General features: G+C 47.4%; 1 pseudogene; it reads left to right on the forward strand.

Annotated features, from left to right (window-relative positions):
- The first annotated feature begins 5,202 nt into the window (after positions 1-5,202).
- Positions 5,203-8,642, forward strand: LOC124682567 (annotated as a pseudogene).
- The last annotated feature ends 978 nt before the right edge of the window (positions 8,643-9,620 follow it).

Here is a 9,620-nt window from a genome sequence, read left to right on the forward strand (position 1 = left end):
TCCCGGCGGGCTCGTCGTCGGCCGCCGCAGCCGCCGCCGGCAGGGCCCTCGTTGTCCTCGTCCTCCTCGTCGGCGCCGTCGTCGTCGCTGTCGAAGTCACCGAGGTTCCCGGCCAGGGCGAAGCGCTTGGCCGGCGGTTCGTCGGAGGAGGTGTCGTCCTCCTCCTCCTCCTCCTCCTCCTCCTCGGAGGAGGAGGTGAAGTCATCCCAGGAGAAGCGATCATCATCGCTCTCCTCCTCCGTTTCCCCATCGGCAAGGAAGCGGAGGTCACTTTCCCCGTCGGTCGAGGACTTATCGTCCTCAGACCGGACGGAGAAGTCGTGACTGGGCTCCTCCCGGCTTCGATGGCGCGGCGGATGTTGGCCGCATGGGCCTCCTCCGGGTCCCACTCTGGCGTCGGCTCGCGAGAGGAGGAGGATTGGATGGAAAGACCCGATGAGGCGGAGGAGGAAGAAGACATGGTGGTGCAGGAGGGCTTTTTGGAGTGCTAATGCGAAGAGGATGAAGAAGCAAACTGTTTGGAACGGTTAAATAAAAGAGGATATAGTGGAGATTCAATGCCACAGCAGTTTAAGAGGAAGTGGTGCCCAACAGAAAAAAAAATTGCCAGGTCACGCGGAGAAGTGGAGGAGGCAAGGCATCATGATGAAGGATACTGCTGCGGTTCTGCTCTGCCACGACATGACCCGACGAAGGAAAAAAGCAGTGATTTTGGAATTGTCATTTCCAAAACCAGGGGGGGCATGTGTTATCACCAGAATTTGACCGGATCAGAGGTGGGCCGCGATTGGAGATGGGCTTGAAGAATATACATAGGAGAAGTACATGAATCGGCCTTATATGCAAAGTTTGGGCTAGTTTGCCCGTGTATCTGTAATATAGTAGGATACATGTCGGTTAGATAGAGTTTGGCTCGTGCCCGGTTGGGATTATTTCCCACGTTAGAAAGTCTACGGACTATAAATATGTATCTAGGGTTTATGAAATAAACAACAATCACGTTCACCACAAACCAATCTAGGCGCATCGCCAACTCCCTTGTCTCGAGGGTTTCTTCCGGTAAGCATCATGCTGCCTAGATCGCATCTTGCGATCTAGTCGGTACACGTTTATTCGTCGTTCATGCGTTGCTCGTCGTCGAAGCCTTGTTGATGGCGAGCAACGTAGTTATCATAGATGTGTTAGGGTTAGCATTGTTCATCGTATCATATGCTGTCGTCGTGCAACCCTTAGACGTCTAGCCGTCCTTACACCTATCTTAGGTGTAAGGGCGGCACCCCGCTTGATCTTTATTTAGTAGATCCGATCCGTTATGATTGCTCCTTGTTCTTTAAGGATTAGTTTAATATCTGCATAGTTAGGCCTTACAAACGGGTTGAAGGATCCAGTGGCGCGTAGGGTGTAGTTTGCTGGCCCTAGACGAGATGTTCGGGGATCAACTTCGTGTTGGTTTTTAGGCCTTGTCTAGGGTCGGTTTACGATCACCGTGCGTGGCCGCCGAGCTCAATCACGAGTAGGATGTTTCGATTATGCGGTGAAAACCCTAAATCGTAGTAGGTCGTTTTAGCTTTATTTTGATCAAGCGGGACCACCATCCGGCCGTACACCTCGTACGGATCATGGGTGGATCGGCTCCTTGAGCCGATTCACAGACAACCCGAGAGCCGATCGAGGCTCGTATTTAATGTTTACGTGTATGCCATGCAGGAAACTAAGCGAGGCACATCCATCACCTTCCCGATCGGTATAGATCAGGTGGCACGCCCTTGCACCAGCATCGGACGTGCGTGCCGAGTCTTTGCGGGCCGTTGCTCGGAGGGACCAGGGCCAGCCGCAGTCCTGGGAGTCTCCCGGCTCTACCGTGTTGCCCGTCGCTGCTCGCCGGTGGGTTTCTGACCGCAACAGATTCACCACACTGTGGGCATGTATCGAGATTGGCATGCTCGTTCCGATATATTACGCAGTCACTGATGCAGGCGTGGTATTTCTTGTGCGGTAAATCGAGAGGGCACACGATTTTCTTGGCCTCCTGTAGGCTACCGGCACACGTGTTATCTTTAGGAAAGTGGATCTTCAAGTATCCGAAGAGTTCGTCCACGCTTGTGTCCCTCCGTTTCTGCTTTGCCTTCATCTCCATAATATCGAGAGCTACTCTCAGACGGCTCTCCTCCGTCCCACGAGCTGCATCGTACAACGGAGTTCTCGAGTCTACCTCGAGTTGATCCAGCTTAGACTTCCGTCTACCAGCGATTTTGGGGTCGGTCGATGTGTTGCTGAGAAGAAGTTCTTGAACATGACGGTCCTGCACGGCCGCGGTTAGCGGGATATTTCTACTCATGTCCTCGTCGGCCGCATGTTCTTCCCGACCTTCTTGATCACCATCAACGTGTGCGCCATCCTCTTCAACCTCGTCTCCATTGCCGTATGGGGCATCCTCTTCATCACCTTCGTTATCTCATCTCCACCATCATCATCTCCATCATCATCACCTTCGATATCATCATCTTCATCATCACTCATCCACTGAGTATGCCCCTCCATGAAACTATACCTGAGCAGGTGCTCATTCACTATGCCTGAAAAGGGGTCGAACAACGACCCTAGCTTGCATCTTCGACAAGGACACATTATATCCTTTCGCTTTTTTTGATACATGTCAGCCGTCGTGCGTTCCACGTATCTATCCACGACGCTTTCCCTCATCTTGATGACCATCGTCGCCTACAAGACAAGATAATTGATTACAACCGCCGCCTCGGTTTTCACGAAAAAATTCGGCATGACCTTTGCTAAATATTGTCATGCTGGAGTTCCAAAAATTCGCCGGAACGGAAGTTAATCAATATTCCGGCAAAACATTGGCAACTCAATGTTCCTGCACACGTCAACAAATGCAAAACAATGCATTTACATATATGGAACCGCCTTTTGCCATCAGTAATGACATAACCACGAATTTTCACCAACTCATGAGCATTCCACTCATTAGTTATATACCTATTAGTTGACGCGACGTCCAAAAGCACCAGAGAGACGCCACACGTCGATTTTATGCTCGAGAGATCTAGAGATCTAGAAATAGAGAGATCTAGCTAGATCTAGTGGAAAAGGTGGTGGGAGGAGATAGATCCAGATCTAGATCATGCAAATCATGCTAGAGGGACTATGTAGTGCATGATTTGCTCAAATACATCATATTTTGTTGGTTGAAATAGCTAAAATGGGTGGGGGAATGAGCTAACTAGTGCTTGGGTTGATTTGCCATCACATACGAGTGTGTGTGGGTGGTGGTAGGTGGTTGGTCGTGCTAAATGGCCAAACCCAGGTTACCGCCGGCGCCTACAAAGAAGTATGCCAGCGGTAGGGCCCGTTACCGCCGGCATCTACGTGCCTCAAACGCCGGCGGTAAGTGATGGCTGGGTGGCCCACCCTGGCTCGGCGACACCCCTGGCATCTCCTGCACATTTACGCCGGCGGTATGGCCCAGTATCCCCGGCGCTCCAGAGTCCAATTCGCCGGCGGTAAGGCCAGGCCCAGTTGGGACCCGCGGCCCATTGCACCCCGGCGCGTCCATTCCCATTTCGCCGGCGGTATGGCCTAGTATCCCCGACGCTCTGTGGTCCAACTCGCTGGCGGTAAGGCCAGGCCCAGTTGGGACCCCGCGGCCCATTTCACCCCCGGTGCCTCCGTTCCCATTTCGCCGGCGGTAATGGAGGTACCCCCGGCGCCTTCCTACCTGTTTCGCCGGTGGTAGTGTTAGGCTCCCCTGGAAGGTATTACCTCCGGCATCTTCAACTCGTATTTGCCGGCGGTAAGGAGTGCGGCTATAAGCCTTTTCCTAGTAGTGTCTGCCTAATATGTTTGCTACATGCTCTCCGATGAACACTCCAGCGAGCTCAGACTTTTTCTTTTGTTTCATAGGTGAACTTTTTTTGCTACATACAGTTGCTGTCGGGGTGATTATTTTGCTGCCGGAGGTATTCTTTTGCTACATGCAAATATGACCGTACATAATATCGATCCGATGGCTGGGGACCCGGGGGCTGGGGAATCAGATCCCCCGGGGGACACCCAACACTTTCCATCTTTTTTAAGTCCCGTCGGTTATTTGCTTATTTGGAGCCAATATGTTAGTGATAGAAATTCATAAGAAGGCTAACATCTGACAAGCAAAGCGAGCCCCGTCGTCATGTAGGCTTGGGTCAAAGTGGAGGGAAGTCTGAATCCTAAATCCTATTACGAGTCGCCTATTTATTTCTCTTGTAAGCTGCTGGCTAGGATTTGATCACAATATAAGATAACTCACGACGTTTGAAAACACTCTCCAATATAGTGAAATTTTGTTAGCTGGTGTCCATAGTTTTTACCTTGTGTTCGGTTCCATCCTTGTGTTCGGTTTTGGAATGGGATGAAAATGGAATGGAATGGGTGAGATAATCACCCGATTAATTATTCTAAACTCGATTAATTATTTGCTAAACTTGATTAAGTAGTGCTAAACTTGATTAATTATTGCTAAACTTGGTTAATTATTGCTAAACTTAATTAATCAGCGTGTGATAGTCACCCGTTCCACCTCGTCCGGCCGAATCGAAGGAATCACTTCATTCCGGATCTAGAGGAAATATTCCATTTGGAGGAACCACTTCATTCCATTCCAGCTTGCAACAGAACGCAGGAACGGGTTCTAGGCGTGGAACGGTTCCATTCCGTTCCACCCCATCCCCAAACCGAACACACCCTAAGACGACAACTATTATCAAGGATGACAATCATAGATTGATAGGTCAAACTTGTAATCACACCAACTAACACGAATACAACCGGATCCAGAGATCTGGCTGGGAAGACTTCGCAGCAGAAACATAAGCTGGGACCGCCTAACCATCCTATACATTGTAGAGGCGATCTTGGCCATCTTCATTCTACTCCCATATGTTCTTTTCTAAAAATTTGAATGAAATCATGTTCGAAAATGTGGTAGACGCGGACAAGAGATGCGACGGCCATTGTAGCGCGAGAATGTGAGGCAGCCGCGACAACCCCTCCCGAGCAACCAGCTGTACACCTTGTACGGTCAATTACCCCCGATTCCCCGCTGCCCGCTCCACCCGCCTTTCCTCGCCGTACCGGATCCCGCCGCAGCCTCGCGGCGGCGCGCCGTCGCGCCCCGCGTCCCCGGACGCCCCCCACCGCCGGCCGAGCTCACCGTCTGATGCGCCGCCCCAATGCTCGCGTCGAGCCGCGTGCCCAAGCACAGGAGCAAACCCTAGCTTCTGCCCCCGCATCCAAGATGGCCGCCCAACGGCAGCGCGCCAGCTCCAGCCTCGGCCGCCGCCACCTCGCCGGCGCGCTCGCTTTCCTCGCGGCCGCCGCGTTCGCCCTCCTGCTCCTCCTCCCCCGCTCGTCGCCCCCCAGCTACAGCGTCGTCATCGACGCCGGCAGCACGGGCAGCCGCGTCCACGTCATCGCCTACCACGCGGGGCCGCTCCCGCAGCTGGACTGGACGCGCACGGCGTCACTGAAGGCGGCCCCGGGGCTGTCCTCGTTCGCGGCCGACCCTGGCACCGCGGGCCCGTCGATCGCGCCGCTGCTGGAGTTCGCACGGCGGCGCGTGCCGCGGGATAGTTGGGCGCGCACCGAGGTGCGGCTCATGGCCACGGCCGGCCTCCGGCTGCTTGACGCAGCCACGGCTGAAGCCGTCTTGGAGTCATGCAGGGAGTTGCTTCGGGAGTCAGGGTTCCGGTTCCAGGACGAATGGGCCACCATGATTTCAGGTATGTTCACAATAAAAGTGTAAATCTGCTCATTTCGCGTACATGTTGTGAAAATGTTCAGACTTGCGGTGCTTGTATGCCATTTGGTAGATTATATATCAGTTTATGATGGGTTGTGTCCAATCAAGTCTAGCATGATGTTTGTTGTGCAAAACGGATTGGTAAAATTTTATACTAACTAATACATCTTAATCTGCTGCACAGGAGCCGAGGAAGGGATTTATGCATGGGTTGCGGCAAATTATGCATTGGGTACTCTGGGTGGTGCTACACAAGATACTACGGGGATAATTGAGCTTGGTGGGGCTTCTATTCAGGTTTCGTTATCGTTTTCATGCTAGGAAATTGCTTCTTGCAGTAAATTATCTTAAGATATCTTACTGTTGTGGTATTTCTGATTAATAGGTAACGTTTGTCACCAATAAACCTATGCCTCCGGAGTTCTCCCACGTGCTCAAGCTTGGCGACATCACATATAACCTGTACAGCCACAGTTTTCTACATCTTGGTCAGGTGATTTCTATGCACAAATATTTGTTTCTTGTGGATGCATCACTATCAATTATAAACATCCTCTTATTTTATCTACGGTGTAATTCAGAGAAGTAAAATACAAGTTTGGCACCTAATCACCATTCTCTACCATGTGCTGAACATTAAATGCATTTTTCCTGTTATTTTCGAATCGTTAACTGTTATATCTTATTTTGTGTGCAGAATGTAGCGTATGAATCACTCCATGAATTGCTGAGCAGACCGGGCCTTAAATCAAGTAAGTTTGTTAAAACCCATTTATAGTTGCTAATTTGGCTACATGTGCATATATCTAATGCTCTATATGATTTAAGCCCCATTCCATTCCAAGACTTACATTATGCAGATGCTTTTTTTATGATCATGCTTCTTTTTGTCTCCTATTTTCATCTCTCTGGCCATGCGCATGATGTTAGGCTAAGTAACCTGGAAAAGTAGTTTAAATGCAAACGTTAAAGTCTCTGTACTTAAATTTCAATTTATCTTGCAGTGGCCACCCATTTAACTCATCAAGCTACATACAGAGATCCTTGCACCCCAAGGGGATTTTCGCGCATGGGTGGAGAAGTTAAACTTCCTGCTAGCATTCTTGAGTCAAAGGCGGAGTACAACCCATTTGCTCATGCTGTTGGTAACTTCTCTGAGTGTAGATCTGCAGTGAGAACACTATTGCAGAAAGGACAAGGTAGGCATCACTCATATACTTCATCTCTATCCTATTCCTTTTCTTATGTATGACTGGAGAAGATATGTTCTACTTTGCTGAGCAAATATGTTTACTCTAAAAAAGGGCTGCTTGTCTTTTGAGCTGTGTAGTGTTTTGAGGAAGAAACCGTAGACTACTTAACTTATGTTGTTGAATCCAGAACAAAAGTTAACTTTACTTTATCTTATACATGTAAAAGATGCCTAAAGATAAACGGTGACTCTGCAATGACTTTTTGTGGAACATTGATGACTTATCAAAGTGATCATACTGTTGATGGTAACAAAGTTTCCTGGTTCCTGGCATTTTTTGTATGGTCTGTGATTGACACATTGGCATTTTGTGTTGCTGAGTAATTGTCAACTAAATTCATTTGCTTACCTACACTCCAGATACAAAACTTGCAAATACTATTACGTTTCCAAAGTTCGACAAGTCATGAAACACAAACTCTACCATGGTGTTATTGTTCTCTATTCATACCGTAATAAAGAGGAGCTAAACATTGTATCCCTTTCCAGAGGAATGTATGTATCATGATTGCCGTATGGGAGCAGCATTTGTACCAGATCTAGAAGGAAAATTCTTAGCAACCGAGAATTTCTTTCATACCTCGAAGGTTTGTGCCTCTCCATACTTCCCTCCCTCTCTTGGGTACTTGGTATTCCAGAAAGTTTGAGTTAGTTACATATTTAGTTAGACAGAGGACAAAAGCAATACCATTTGTCGCATTTTCCCCCGAATGTTCAGTAGTTCAGACATTTTTTGCTGTGGAAATAATGTTGAAATTTTGACAACTTAACAGTTCTTTGGGCTGCATTCGAAGTCTTTTCTTTCTGATCTGATTCTAGCCGGAGAGCAATTTTGCCATGGGGACTGGTCAAACATAAAAAAGAAGTACCGTTCTTTCAATGAGGGGGAACTGCTCCTTTTTGCTTCTCTTCGGCGTATATTGTGGCCTTACTGCATGATACTCTAAAATTTCCTATGGATCATAAGAGGTGGGTTCCCCTTTCACTGCTTAATATCATCACCATGTATCTTTAAATCTAGTATTTACAATGTTTATTCTGTTTCAGCATTGATGTTACAAATCAAATTCGGGGTGTCCCAGTTGACTGGGCTTTGGGCGCTTTTATTGTGCAGAAGACACCAAACCGGACAGAGTACTCAGATCTATCAGTTTCATATCTAGACAACTATGACTCTTCTGGGTTGGTGCCACTTATTTTCATTACTACTGTGGTTGTATTTACAGCATGCTCCATCCTGAAGTGGAGAAGACCTCACCTCAAGACAATATACGACATGGAGAAAGGACGGTACATCATAACCAGGGTCAGCCGATGAGCCTCGCGCCTCGTCGCTGGGAGTTGATGGAGTTCCTGCGATGGGGCACCAGTGACCATAAATGTAAATATTCCTGATTTGATTTTTTACTGCAACAATTGTATGGTTCGACATGCTGCCTTGCTGAACTGGACGAGTGTAAGCAGCCCTTTTGTATATTACGACGGTTCGACGTGCTGCCTTGCTGAACTGGACCGAGTGTAAGCAGCCCTTTTGTATATTATGATGACTTGGGTTGCTGCAGTACTTGTGGGTATAGATGTGCTCTGTTGGTCACAAATTGCTGCTGATTTAATCGGAGTTTTGTTTTGTTGGAATTTCAGAAATAGTGCCAAAAATCTTGTGTTTGACCATCTCAGGCATGTACGGTAGGGAAGACATGTCTTTTCTTATCAATCCACGTCATCTGGAGAAGACATTAAAGATAAGTGATACAATGCATTATCTATTATTATCATCTCTAGCAATAAATAAAAATTAATTAAATTTCCGAAGGAAATTGGGTTACTAAGCGAAAATAAATGATACAATGGAGAAAATAGCCTTTTTTTTTATTTCATAAGAGACTATCCTTTAGCTAAGGGAAGGCATCCGTCTCTTTCTTAAATCTCTCTCCTCAACTAAGCAAAAATATGACGCGGAATCATAAGGAAAGACCGACATCACTCTATTTTACATGCCCTAACACGATTTCCTGCTCTCCTTAGCACAGGTATGTAGCCAAGTCGGTGTATTTTTTCTGGGATTTGGCCGCTTTGTACAAAAAAAAACCCGATATCTAGGCCATCTGAAAATTATAAACCTGAATGGTTGTGCAACTAAATTAAGCCTGAACCAAAGAAAAAGAGAAACTTCAATTATCAAAAGAGAGTGTAAAAAGTGGTTCCGTTTCCAGGGTTATACATTTGTTAAGACGCAAATGACCTCTCCTTCAATAAATAGGAACCTTTGCTTCAGTGAATGTTACTTGACGTGGTCTAGTGGTCTCCTTATTAATGAACCTGGTGGAAACAAAACTAGAAGGGAAAAGCGAATATTTTTACGTTTTTGTAGTTATTTTTTTAATTTTCTTTTTGAGTGGCGAAGGGTTAGCTCATAAATGATAGAATCATGAGCCTCGCAGGTCGATTCATCTACCTAAGCACCACACTTAAGTGAACAAACTAAATCTAAGAGTTGTATGTTTTTTAGGTTAGGATGAAATGCATGTAAGACAAACCGTGGAACATGAGTGTGCAGCCTCCTATGTGTGA

This window comes from Lolium rigidum, chromosome 1 (assembly GCF_022539505.1).
Source record: "Lolium rigidum isolate FL_2022 chromosome 1, APGP_CSIRO_Lrig_0.1, whole genome shotgun sequence".
NCBI lineage: Eukaryota > Viridiplantae > Streptophyta > Magnoliopsida > Poales > Poaceae > Lolium > Lolium rigidum.